Source organism: Macrobrachium nipponense, chromosome 34 (genome assembly GCF_015104395.2).
Source record: "Macrobrachium nipponense isolate FS-2020 chromosome 34, ASM1510439v2, whole genome shotgun sequence".
In the NCBI taxonomy this organism is placed as follows: Eukaryota; Metazoa; Arthropoda; class Malacostraca; order Decapoda; family Palaemonidae; genus Macrobrachium; species Macrobrachium nipponense.
The window spans coordinates 29,844,200-29,857,279 of record NC_061095.1 but is presented as its reverse complement, the minus strand read 5'-3'; positions in this window follow the sequence as shown (position 1 = coordinate 29,857,279).

The window sequence follows — 13,080 nt, the reverse complement described above, 5'->3', positions numbered from 1 at the left end:
TTCTTTTAGCAGCAACTGCCGCAACATAAGAATCTCAGCAACAAGGGTCTTCCCACCACTAGTTGGCAATGAAAACAAAAGATTCTTTGAGCCAATGCCCTCTGCAATGCAGTCCTTCTGCCAATCTTCAGGATAAAATATTAAAAACACCATTACTGTGTAGAAAATGCAACTGTATCACTATAATCATCTAATCAAAAAAGGGATTTTGACGTAGGAAAAATCTATTTCTGGGCGAGGAAGCCGTGTCGCCCAGTGAAATATGTCTGCTTTAGCACTATTTCTAGTAAAATATTGCTATATACCAGAGAACTGCTAAATTGGACATGTCAGAAGCCTCTGACTCGCTCACCTATATAAAAGATGTCGGTATAAAACTGGGGCGAGTGTTTAAACACTACCACAGCAACCCTCCAATTAGCCTTTTCTCATCAAAAGACCCTAAATACGGGGAAGCCGACCCATAGGTCACACCTATCTACCCCGTTGAAGGCGGCTGTGACGTCATACTTATCGATAGCAATGAAGCTTGGTGCACTGCAAGGGGAGGGGAGGGGAAAAAAAAAACCAGGGGGGGGGGATTTCACTGGGCGACACGGCATTCCTCGCCAGAAATAGATTTTTCCTACGTCAAAATCCGCCTTTTCTGGGCTCAGCCGTGTCGCTCCCGTGAAATTGTACCAGAGAAACACCAAGCTACATCACTCTGAAATGAAACAGAATATTAAATTGTATAAACTAACACCATAGACCAAGTGAAATAGCAAAGAGATTTGCTGCGATAGGTAGGATGTTAATAAACTGGCATAATGGAAAATATTCATATGACACAAGGACAGTACTATATTGATGTTGCAAGGAGACACTGACCTCCCTACAGCTATTGCCTGATAATTTAAGATCCTCCAAGGACTTAAGGTAAAGCTTTGGAAAAACCCAGTGCGACTGCCGACCAGTATATTTCTTCGATCATCAAAGTTCATATATTTGAAGAAATTTACAGAAGTTGTTATAGCCGAATAGCACGCGCTTTGGGAAAAGGACCCTGGGCTGACTTCCTTGGTAAAATACAAAAACTGCTGCGTAATGCCCTATAGGGATATGGTACCACCACCGCCCCACATGAAAAGGAGGGGGGGGGGGCCTTCGGAAAAGGTAGATGTGCTAGATAAATAGTCCTTAGGGTTTTAACAGTACATAAAGATGGAATGTTGCGGAAGCGGAACAACCTTCCAAGGGGATCGCCTTACCAAAGGGTCTCATTCTTAGCCATAAAATAATTATTTGGTGAAAGCAAACACGTAACCCACCGAAGGAATTCTATAGGCCCTTGGCCACTAGATAAAGATGACATCTCCGATGTTCTGGCACCTGAAGCCAGACTTAATAAAAACAGTGCCTTACGCAAAAGGTTTGGCAATCACATTTGAAGTTGTCTGTTTTAGAGTCTAACCTGAGACCATCGTTAAGAAACCATGACACTGACGACGGCCTTTGAATGGGCCGCAGGCGTGCACAAGCCCTTGGGATTGAGGTGAAATGAAGACTCGGTTAGATTTATACCAAACCCGAGAAGAAAATCTTTTTCGGAGCTGACTTAGTGGTTGTTATTGTGGCAACTGCCAAGCCTTGTTCGAATAAAGGCCTGAAGAATGTTATAGTCACGTTCATTGTCATTACTTTGACATTGATTTCCTGAGAAATGTAGGCAATTGTTTAACTGCTGAATCATACTGGCGAAGTGTAGATTCTCTTTTGTCTGACTCCAAGAACAGAATGTTCTGTGGATCAATGTCCCCTACCCTCCTACCTGCAAACTTCATGAAATCCATAAAGAATAGGGTTTTGTGAAGACCTGAGGAATCGAACACAGTCACGTTTGAACTTGTTGCGTCAGCCTCAAGCCCGGGAGCGGGTGAGGATGAAGACCTAGTTCTAGGAGAAGGAGAAACCAATTGTTCTTGGGCCAGTAAGGAGCTATGAGAGCCACCTGACCTTTGAAGGATTTCAACTTGTGCAACACCTTCAGGAGAGGGTTCATGGAGGAATAAATAAACATCCTCCACTGGTTCCAATCTATACTCAGGGCGTCCGTAGCGTATGCTAGAGGGTCCATACTTTGGCTACGTAACAAGGCAGCTTGTGGTTTGCCCCTGTAGCGAACATATATACTTTCAGACCCGGTACTCTCCTACAAACCCTCTCGAAGGGTTCCTGGTCCAGTGACCATTCTGGGCTCCAGGGGGGACTGACCGGACAATGCGTCTGCTACTACATGTGGACTCCTGCCAGATGGGTAGCCGATAGATGCCAGGTGTTCTTGTCAGTTAGAGAAAAAAAATTGCTATCACCCTGTGGTTCACATGACTTGAACTTGGCCCACCACTCTGTTTTATACCATGTATCACTACTGCACTGTCGAGAGCCAATCTGATATGAGTCTCCTCCGGAGGACGGAGCTTCTTTAAGGTCAGAAACACTGCCATAGCTTCCAGGATGTTGATGTGAAGCTTTTGGAACTGAGGTGACCAAGTTCCCTGAACCTTGTCGTGCTGTGAATAACCTCCCCCAACCTGATAGTGATGCTACTGTATGCATCAGTAGGGACGGGGGGGGAGGGAACTGCAACTGTAACTCTTTGGCTATTGCCCATGGACGTAGACGTTCCTTGGGAATCAGAGGTACCCGGCCGAACTTGTCACGACACTTGGCATTGGCCTTGAACGTCAAACTCGATTGATGTCCTTGAGCTTGGCTTTTTTCAACAGAACTCTGTGACTGACGCAAATTGGAGCGAGCCTAGGATCGTCTCCTGATTCCTTCTCGAAGCCTTTTTGCCTTTTAAGAATTGGCTTGTTACCTTGGCATCCCCTTCCCTGATGGAATGGAAAGGTTGTGTGAATCCAAGCCCCAATGGAAACCTAGCCACTGGAACTTGGATTCTGGGGCCAATCGGGACTTGGTCCTGTTGATCTTGAACCCCCCCCCCTACCCTATATTCCAGGAAAGATATGACCCCGTCCATGGCTTTTCCTAAAACTTGTCTTTGATCATCTCCCAGATTAGCCAGTCGTTTAGGTACGCCACTACCAATAAAACCTGAGACCTTAGCTCCTGCACCACTACCTCCGCCAGTTCCGTGAAAACCCTTGGGGCTATATTCAGCCCAAAGGGCATCACCTTGAAGGAATAAGCTTCTTTTACTAGTTTGAAGCCCAGGAATGGATGGGAGTGCTGAGCCGTCGGGACATGATAATAGGCGTCTGTAAGACCTATAGAGGTGGTGACGCCCCCACGGGGGGAGGGGAAGTAAGGCCCTTACCTGAGAGATGGTCAGCCTTTAGAACTTGTCGCAAGGAATGTACAAGTTTAAACGGGACAAGTCTAAGATCACCCTCCTTTTGGTCGGTCCCTTTCTTGGGACACTGGAATAGACGACTTTGAAATTTTAAGTTCTTTGTCCTGGAGACTGCTCCCTTCTCTGGAGAAGGTCCCTGGGGTAATCCATCAACCCTTGGGTTGGATGCTGATAGATAGATACTATGTTTTCCGCCCAGCTGCTGAACTCCCAACGATGTTAAAAGAGATACAGCCTGCCTCCTATTTATATGATGAGGGTCGGGTTCCTTTCCTGACCATACACCTCTAGCTCGCCCTTGGGCTCCGGTTCCTCCACTCTGACGAAAGGGGGGGGGAACCTGTTGGCTAGCCGACGGCGAAAGGGAGACAAATTGAGGCTGTTGCCGAGGCTGAGTCTTAGAAGATGAAGGTTGGGGAACTTGCTGAAGTTAGTACAGCTTATAGCACAGGGTGCTGTTGCGGAACTTGGAAAGGTTAGTACCTTCTTTGACTTTTCCTAGTCCTAAAACACTGGAGGAAGAAGACTCTTAATATCCTTTTTGAAAGGGATGCCCCAACGCAATCTGATGCTTGATTAAAATGTGATGCCTCATTCTGAACCTCGTTTACTGCCGAAGCTGGAAGAGATCTGCACCCCAGATTGAGGAAGCCAGAACTGTTGGGTTCGTGCCTGATCGTAGCCTCGGATAGAACATGCTTCTTGCCATTTCTCTTAGTAACCGCAAAGCCGTACGAGGCACATTGCATGCTTAAAAGTAACTACTCCGCAATGACCTTATACAGCGGTTCATGAGCATACTCCAGAACCGCCGTCTCCGTCATCACTAGAGAGTTAAGAGACCTTGCAAGACGTGTCCTAGCATCAAATCCGGCTTGGATCAGTGCGTCTGACAGAGGCGCTCACTAAACAAGTTGATTGCACAGTTTGGCTTAAGCTTGCCTGCCGATAATGTAGCCAGCAAACTTCCCACAAACTCTCTCTACCTTGGGGGTAGCAATGATGTGGAATCTGTCTCACTAAGCTGGGGCTCTTCCCGAGTCACTGCCTGAAGGGTAAATCCTGCTACCTTTGATGTAAAAGGTAAGGAGTTCCCGTCATGTTGTTACCTTAGTATTTGAGCAGATCCAACTTCTAGGCTCCATATCTATACTTGATGAGCCTGATTGCTAGAAAGGATAACAGTCCCCTTGGAGACCTTGTCCTTTCTAATCGAAGCTGCCTCCATAAGCCTAACATAAGCTATAAAATGGTGGCCATAACCTTTCGGGAAATAACTCGAAATCCTCGAGTCTATGTGTACCACAACCTCTACAGTCAACATCCCGCTGACAAACGGAGCGAAGTCACTACCCTCCAAAAATCACCAGGGTGGAACGGAGGGAACGTGGACCCGTCAGGCATGCTCTGACCTTGCACCAAATTACTAGGAGGTGCCGGAACTGCGACTCCTGTCTGAGACCTGCAATCAGGGAGTCCTGTGCACGTAAACGTTTAAAAACACCCATTTCAAACCTTGCTGCGACTGAACTGACTAAGCTAGCAAGACTACTGGCCTGATTTAAAAATATTCGTGTTAAACAGGTCTTTGCCGACCTAAAGGGGAACCTTCCAGCGCTCCCTACGGTACCTTTATGAGGTATCCGACCTCTAGACGTTGCAGGGATGGGACTTGAGGGGCAATGGAAGAGTTCTCTCCTTGAGGCCTTGGATCTCATCCTAGGTTTAATATGTGTATGAACCTCTGGAACCTGCCCAGGCCTTGGCTTTGTGTCTGATTGGCTTTTAAGCAAGGTTTTACCCGAAGGTTTTCTCTTTAATCTAGGAATCACAGAGAAGGAATGCGACCTGGGAGGGGGCAAACCTCCTGTGAAACCCATGAAGGAATTTGGAGTAAAGGGAGAGGAAGAATCAGAGTCACTCGAGGAAAGACCCCGGTGACCAAACTAGGCTAGCCTCATTAACACTGTTACCTGTAACCATATCTAGTGTAATGGGCAAATCCTCACTAGTTCAAGTGAGACTTCTTCCAAACCAAGGTCTGGCAATTCTGCCTCTTGCTGTTCCATAACTGAATCTTGAATTTATTTGATAATTGGTGCTGCGACTTTTGGGTCAACGTATCCGGCAGCTTTCCCGGCTGGGGAGGCTGCCATATCTTGAGGTAGCATAAAAAGGCTTAGCTACCCCTACGTTCTGTCCAAAACCTCCAACCCAGACCTTGAGGGTGGAGAGTGCAGCATGCTTAACAGACTGCTCTGTCTGTAATGCAAGAATGTGTCAATTTCGAGTAAAATCTTTGAACATTATGCTTACATATGTTGATTAATTAATGTAATTTAATTTACGACGAATTTTATTATTTATTTATTTATATAGTATTTATTTGATTATTAGTTTAGGTTATTTATTTTATTTTAATTGTTTATTTAGTTATCTATTTATTTATTTATTATTATTATTATTATTATTATTGTTTTATTTATTTATTTATTTATTTTTTTTTTTTATTTCATTTTTTTTTTTTTTTAACACTAATCCAAGTAGTGTAATATAATTCCATCACAATATGTATAGAACAAGCAGTGCGGGGTAACTTATCGAACAGGTAACCTGTTGTACAAGTCGTAGCAGGCAAAGCCGTTTACGTGATGCCAGACTACGGAACCGGTAAGCAATACTGCGCACGGGGCATGGTTCCGGCAAACATCATGGTTGCACAGATCCTGTAGATCGGCAACCAGACACTGAGTGGCCTGTAAGTGCAATAATATATGAGAACAATTGCACAAACTTATAGGATTATTATGATAATAATGTCATATGCCGGAGCATGCCGAACTGAAATAATATATATATAAAAAATATATATGTATATATATATTATATTATTTCGTCCCGGGGACTATATAATTAAAACCACCCGAGCTGTAGACCCGGAGTGGGGGGTACACGAAGTAACCCGGGACGGCACATGAACTCGCAAGTTCCGTGGCAAAAGAAAGGAAAATAATATATATATAAAAAAATATATATGTATATATATTCATATATTTACGTCCCGGGGACTATAATAATAAAACCCCCGGAGCTGTATGACCCGGAGTGGGGGGTACACGAAGTAACCCGGGACGGCCACATGAACTCGTTCAAGTCAGTGGCAAAAAAGGAAAAGAAAATAAAAATAAAACCCGGGAGGAAATAAAATAACAAATATATATCAAATCGCCTACGAAGAAGAGAAACTTCCGTAAACATAGCCCTCAACGACTACCGGAGAGGCCTGAATCTAAATCCGCCTTATGCGGAGAGGGTGTTTTAGGCGGATGGATGTAAGCTCCGGAAGCTGAAAGAAGCAGAGCGCAACAACTCCACGGAAGCCGAGGCTGAATACGCAAAGCAATCAACAACTCCGGAGGCGGTCGGCTGAGAAGCGACACCCACCAACCTAAGGTCCTGGAGGACCCTCTACACCCCCCCCCCCCCCCCCTCTGCTGATGGGAACGGCTGTCAGCAACAACCGAGGCGAGAGGAGCACCCAACTACTGGGGGCCCCACGTGAGGGGGAGGGAAGGAGGGCTGATGGGGTGACGATCACGTGATCAGCGTATCCTCGCAAATAAAAGATTACGAGGAAAACGCAGGCATAGCCTATGTAGGCTAACCGACCTAACATCCAAAATATACATAGACAAAATAAAATCAATTACTTAAAGCTAAAAGAAAATCATGCTTTAACACGGGGGAAATGAAAATAAACTGTCGTAAAATATAAAACCGCAATGAAGGCCACTCGATAACAGTGGGCGCAAAAGGGGAAAAACTACTTGCTTACTGACAAAACGATAAGAAACGGCAAGCTGACGAAAAGAAAAAAAGGGAAATTCTTGAATGAAATAGGACGGTGGTATAAACGGCGAAGCACGAAACAAAGAAACGTGCTCAAAAGAAGACCCCCGTGAAAAACGTGAAAATAATGAAAATAACAAAACATAAATGGAAATCGGATCGACTAAAAACTGCCACCCAAGAATAAATAAATAAATATATACATACATATATATATATATATACATATATATATATACATATATACATACATACATGTACTGAAATATCACATGTTACAAGCAGAGAGGAAGACTACTCGAAGTCGGTACATTCAAGCGTAAATCGGTACAATTCAAGGGTAAGCCGTAAAGGCGACTTGCCGCCCGCCCCTATTTAAAAGTGACGCCTAATAAAATCCTAAATAAAGGCAAAACGATAGGCAAATTCACTCCCTAAATATTGAAAAAGGGCGGAACCAGTACTTAACTTGGGTGAAGAGGTAGATGACGATCCGTAACCAGAATAAAAATAAAAGAACAAATAGTAATATTCGAACGTGCGAACACGGAATGGCTATCGAAAAGTATGACGTCACAGCCGCCTTCAACGGGGTAGATAGGTGTGACCTATGGGTCGGCTCCCCGTATTTAGGGTCTTTTGATGAGGAAAAGGCTAATTGGAGGGGTTGCTGTGGTAGTGTTTAACACTCGCCCCAGTTTTATACCGACACCTTTTATATAGGTGAGCGAGTCAGAGGCTTCTGACATGTCCAATTTAGCAGTTCTCTGGTATTATAGCAATATTTTACTAGAAATAGTGCTAAAGCAGACATATTTCACGGGAGCGACACGGCTGAGCCCAGAAATAAACATGTAATACATCATTCTATTGCATTATATTACAATCCATGTAACCTAACATAAAATACATAATTTGTTCGTTTTAATACAGTATGTACTGCCTTTTAACAAAAACCTTCATTCAAAATATCTGAGAAAAGTGGATGTTCTTGAAAATTCAAGTTAAATTTAACATTAAATGCAAATACAATGCGGATTTCAACAAGGAAACGTAAAGTTGGGTTAGTGGCATGGTAACATTCCACAGAAAATGTCTCAAGAATTTGTCACTCAAGGTACCATTACTTTTACTTTTCTTTCATTCAACCTGCTCTGCTCTTAGTTCACACTTGTTTAACCAACTTATTTTAATATTTTTGCCCATCATATAACCTTTTCAGGTTTCAGCCACTAACAGGTTCTGTCTGAGCCACATGCACATCTTACTAGCTAGTAATTAGTAATACAGGCGGTCCCCGGGTTACGACGGTTCCGGCTTACGACGTTCCGAGGTTACGACGCTTTTTCTTAAATATTCAATGGAAAAATCCGTCCTGGGTTACGACGCTTGTTCCGAGGTTACGACGCTGACGCTTCCGACGCTCCGAGTTAACGACGCTTTTAAAAAACGCTACTTTTAATAAAAATCCTTTATAGTTTAGCACAGTATATTAATAAAAATAAGTTTCTGGTTAGATTACAACAAAAATTTTGAGATTATGATGATTTTCGACACTTTTTATGTTGTATTTTTCTATGTTTTTTAGTGACGCCTCATATGCGGAACTAGTTTCCGAGCGAATGAATACATACTAGTTTACATATAACAGTCCAAAAGCGCAAATAATGAAAAAATCATTGCTTGTTTCCAGTAATAATAACAAAACGAAGTTTCTGGTTAGATTACAACGCAAATTCCAAGTATCCAAAGAGAGACATTATCCAGTAATTTGATCAGAGAGAGAGAGAGAGAGAGAGAGAGAGAGAGAGAGAGAGAGAGAGAGAGAGAGAGAGAGAGAGAGGGGTCTTCCGACGCTCCGAGTTAAGGACAGAGAAGTGTTCGTTTCGTTAAACGGCCTCTGACTCATGCCAGTAAATGTTTTGTTGATACTAATAATATAAGCCTATTTAAAGATACGTTTACTTTAATTAGTCTATATGATACGTAAATAGTAATCAACTGTTCTTGTAGCCCTCAATATTGGCAAATCGAAGTATCCAAAGAGAGACATTATCCAGTACGTAATTTGATCAGAGAGAGAGGAGAGAGAGAGAGAGAGAGAGAGAGAGAGAGAGAGAGAGAGGAGAGAGAGAGAGCGAGACGCTTTGGCAACAATGGTCTCGGGGTTTTTTGGTTTTTATAGCTTCCTTCTGCTTGATGATCGTGGATATTGTAGAAGGATTTCGACCATACTCGTTTTGCCAAATCGACGATACGAACGCCACGTTCATGCTTTGCTATAATTTCATGTTTTGCTTCCATCGAAATCATTTTCTTGGGTTTTTTCTTATCACCTGCTTTGTCTTTAGCTTTGAGACCCATGGTTAATAATAAAATAGACAAAATAACACGAAAAATAGGCGCAAATACAACGAACTAAACAACGACGTGTTAACATGCAGCACCAACAAACAAACAGACTGAACGCCATTTATCGGTCGCCTATACAACTAACACTCATCGCAAAATCGTATCTCAAATATTTCGTTGTATATCAAAGCTTGTATTTTCGCAAATTTTCTGTTATATCTCAAAACATTCGTATATTAGGGCAATCGTATGTCAGTTTCCATTGTAATTTGATCAGAGAGAGAGAGAGAGAGAGAGATAGAGAGAGAGAGAGAGAGAGAGAGAAGAGAGAGAGAGAGAGAGAGAGAGAGAGAGAGAGACTTTGGCAACAATGGTCTCGGGGATTGACGTAACGTTTATTTTCTGAACAGATAGGACAGAGAAGTGTTCGTTTCATTAAACGGCCCTCTGACTCATGGCAGGAAATGTTTTGTTGATACTAATATAATAAGCCTATTTAAAGATACATTTACTTTAATTAGTCTATATGATACGTAAATAGTAATCAGCTGTTCTTGTAGCCCTCAAGATTTTGCAAAATCACTCCAGGTTGTACATAAAACTTCAAGAATGTAGTGTCACCAGAGGATTACAATAGTTTTTACCTTCAAGAACCAGCATTCTTTTATGAAAAGAAAATAAACTCCAGGTTGTACATAAAACTACAGGAAACAACATGTAGTGTAACCAAAGGATTACAAGTAAGGTTTTTATAACTTTTTATTAGTTTAAGACATATTTCCAAGCGTCGTTCCGGCTTACGACGATTTTCGGCTTACGACGCGTCTCAAGAACGGAACCCCCGTCGTAACCCGGGGACTGCCTGTAATTCATTTTGAGCTATTATAAAAATGTTTTATGGATAAAAAAAAAAAAATATTTTAGATGGTCTTTCCCCAAATAGGCTGTGTACATTATCATAAAGAGGATGCTCTAACAACATATTTGTCATAAAATTATTTCTATAGATGACAAATTTACATCATCAAGATCTCAGTGACAAACCTTCAGGCCAGTCCTATATGGCTACAATTTCTAACTCACTGCCTAATTAAGATACCATAATATATTAAAAACCAACTCTCGTCCAGGCAGTAAAGAAAAGACTGGCGTAGATGTTTGGCGTTTGACCACTCTTCACCCGATCTACGCATGCATTGCCAAATACCACAAGATTCCTTGCTTTCATCTGCTTTTTTACCAGATCCAGCTAGGCGCTAGAATTATCCTATTGTTAAGACCGATGGTTTGTTCGCGTATGAACAACTACATTATTTTTACAAATAATATACTTTCAATTATCCTAAACTTACTGAATTATCCAAAAGACAATAAACTATCATATGCACTGAAAGAGGAGAATACCCCCAAAATTATAAAAAGAAACAAGCAGCAGACAGTATTATCAGTAGGCCATTGAGCTGAAGGAAGGCCAACCAGAAGGATTTGTGTTGTGATGATTACAAACTAAAACAGTGGAAGATTCTGATAATTTTTTACAGAACTGTGTCCAAGAATAAATCACACAAAATGTCATTATTATTCTGTATTGCTGGTTGACCTTTCAAGAATACCTAGCACTGTCCAGGAAATTTATGAGATATCCATGATTATCCTATATAGAGAAAATAAAATTTACTTTATTTCTGTCATTCTTAAGAAATATTTACCTCTGCCTACTCATCAAATTCTTCATGCTATATAGATTACCATTCACTCAATATGATGGGAGTGAAAAAAGTTGGATAGTCTTCAATCGAGAGTTTATGCATGATTTCATCACACCATCAGCATCTTCATTTCCTTTGTGCTTACAAGGACAGAGATCTAGTTTATATAAACATTTACTAGATTCTTACCAAATGAATTTTTGGGGCAAAAGTTGAGTGCTCTGATTACAATTCCTGAATTACTAAAATTGACTTATTTCTGTCATGACACTTTCAGCAACCCTAGATATACTGATGATAATGCAGCTAGTTCTGTTGCATAAAACACTCATTACTTGGTTAAAGGAAATGGAATTTTTACATTAGAATACAGCAGCAAATCCAACACCTAATGTGGAATCCTAGATCTAAGCGAGTGAGGAATGAATCCATGCAGTCACCGGTTATCGGCAGGGATTTCATTCCCAGGGGTGTGCTGATAAGTGAAAACCACCATTAACCAAAACTCGGCAATTATTGGTGCCTTATGGTGCTGATAACTGAACTCAGCCCATCATGGCACCATAAACTGCCAATCTTACAAGCGCCATAAAACCGGATTGCCGATAACCAAGTCCGCTGACAACCGGGGACTGCCTGTACTAGGTCAATTAGCTCTAACTGAGAAAGGGGAAAGTGATTTTTGATGAAAATTTCTTGAACAGCTTTTTAGTAGGAGACCTGCTTATTTGTGCCTAGAGCTACAATTCACACAGTTACAAGGCCATGAGGCAGGAAGACCGGAATAAAGCCATGTATGTACATAATAAGCTGCTAATACTAGTAACAATAATTTAATAAACCAAATACACTGTTCATGCACACTTTTAGAACTTGTAAGTATTTTACCCTGCCCTATAATCTAAAATTTCCAACTTGAAGGACTGCTCTGAACTGCTTTTTTTAATAACAGAACTTGATTTATATCTATTAATGGCAAGCCCAAAAAATAAAAATTTGATTTAAAACAATTATGATTACAAAATATGATATTGTTAAACTACAATAAAGTTTTGTACATACTTAACCTGGCAGATATATAGTTAGCTATAGTCTCCGCGACGTTCCCTGACAGAATTTGTCAAATCTCGCTGCGGCACACGCGACCAGGTAGGTCAGGTGGTCTACCTTACCCGCCGCGCCTGGGTGGCGGATGTACGAACCACTCCCGTTAGCTTGTCAGATTTTTCTCTTCCACCTGTCTCCTGAGGGAGGCTGGGTGGGGCCATTAATTGTATATATCTGCCAGGTAAGTATGTACAAACTTTATTGTAGTTTAACAATATCATTTTTGTACATGAAACTTCCTGACAGATATATACTTTAGCTGATTGGCAACCCTTGGTGGAGGGTAATAGACAGCTAAATAATACAGGTAAGACGGGAAACAACTAATGTTTGTAGGATATAAAAACCTTGGTTCTCACCTTTTCAGGATGAAGACTTCATAGATACTATCTCTGAGTCTGCATTGCCTGGAGAGCTACAGCTAGGACGTGACCTGATGCTGAAAGACTCTCGGATCTACCACTGGGATATGTGATCCCCTTTATTGTGTAGAATCCAAGTCGGATCCTGTTAGAGGGACCTTGTCCGCTTACCTAAACAGATCCTTACCACTACCTCTGCAAGGAGCCAAAACCCACCAGACCACCTAACCAAAATACAAAGGGTTAATATTACGACAAAAAGAGGTGCCTCCTGCAACCTCTTTCAGACAACCAAAAAACAACAATATAAAATATAGGGTACATATAAAAAATTTACACAGGA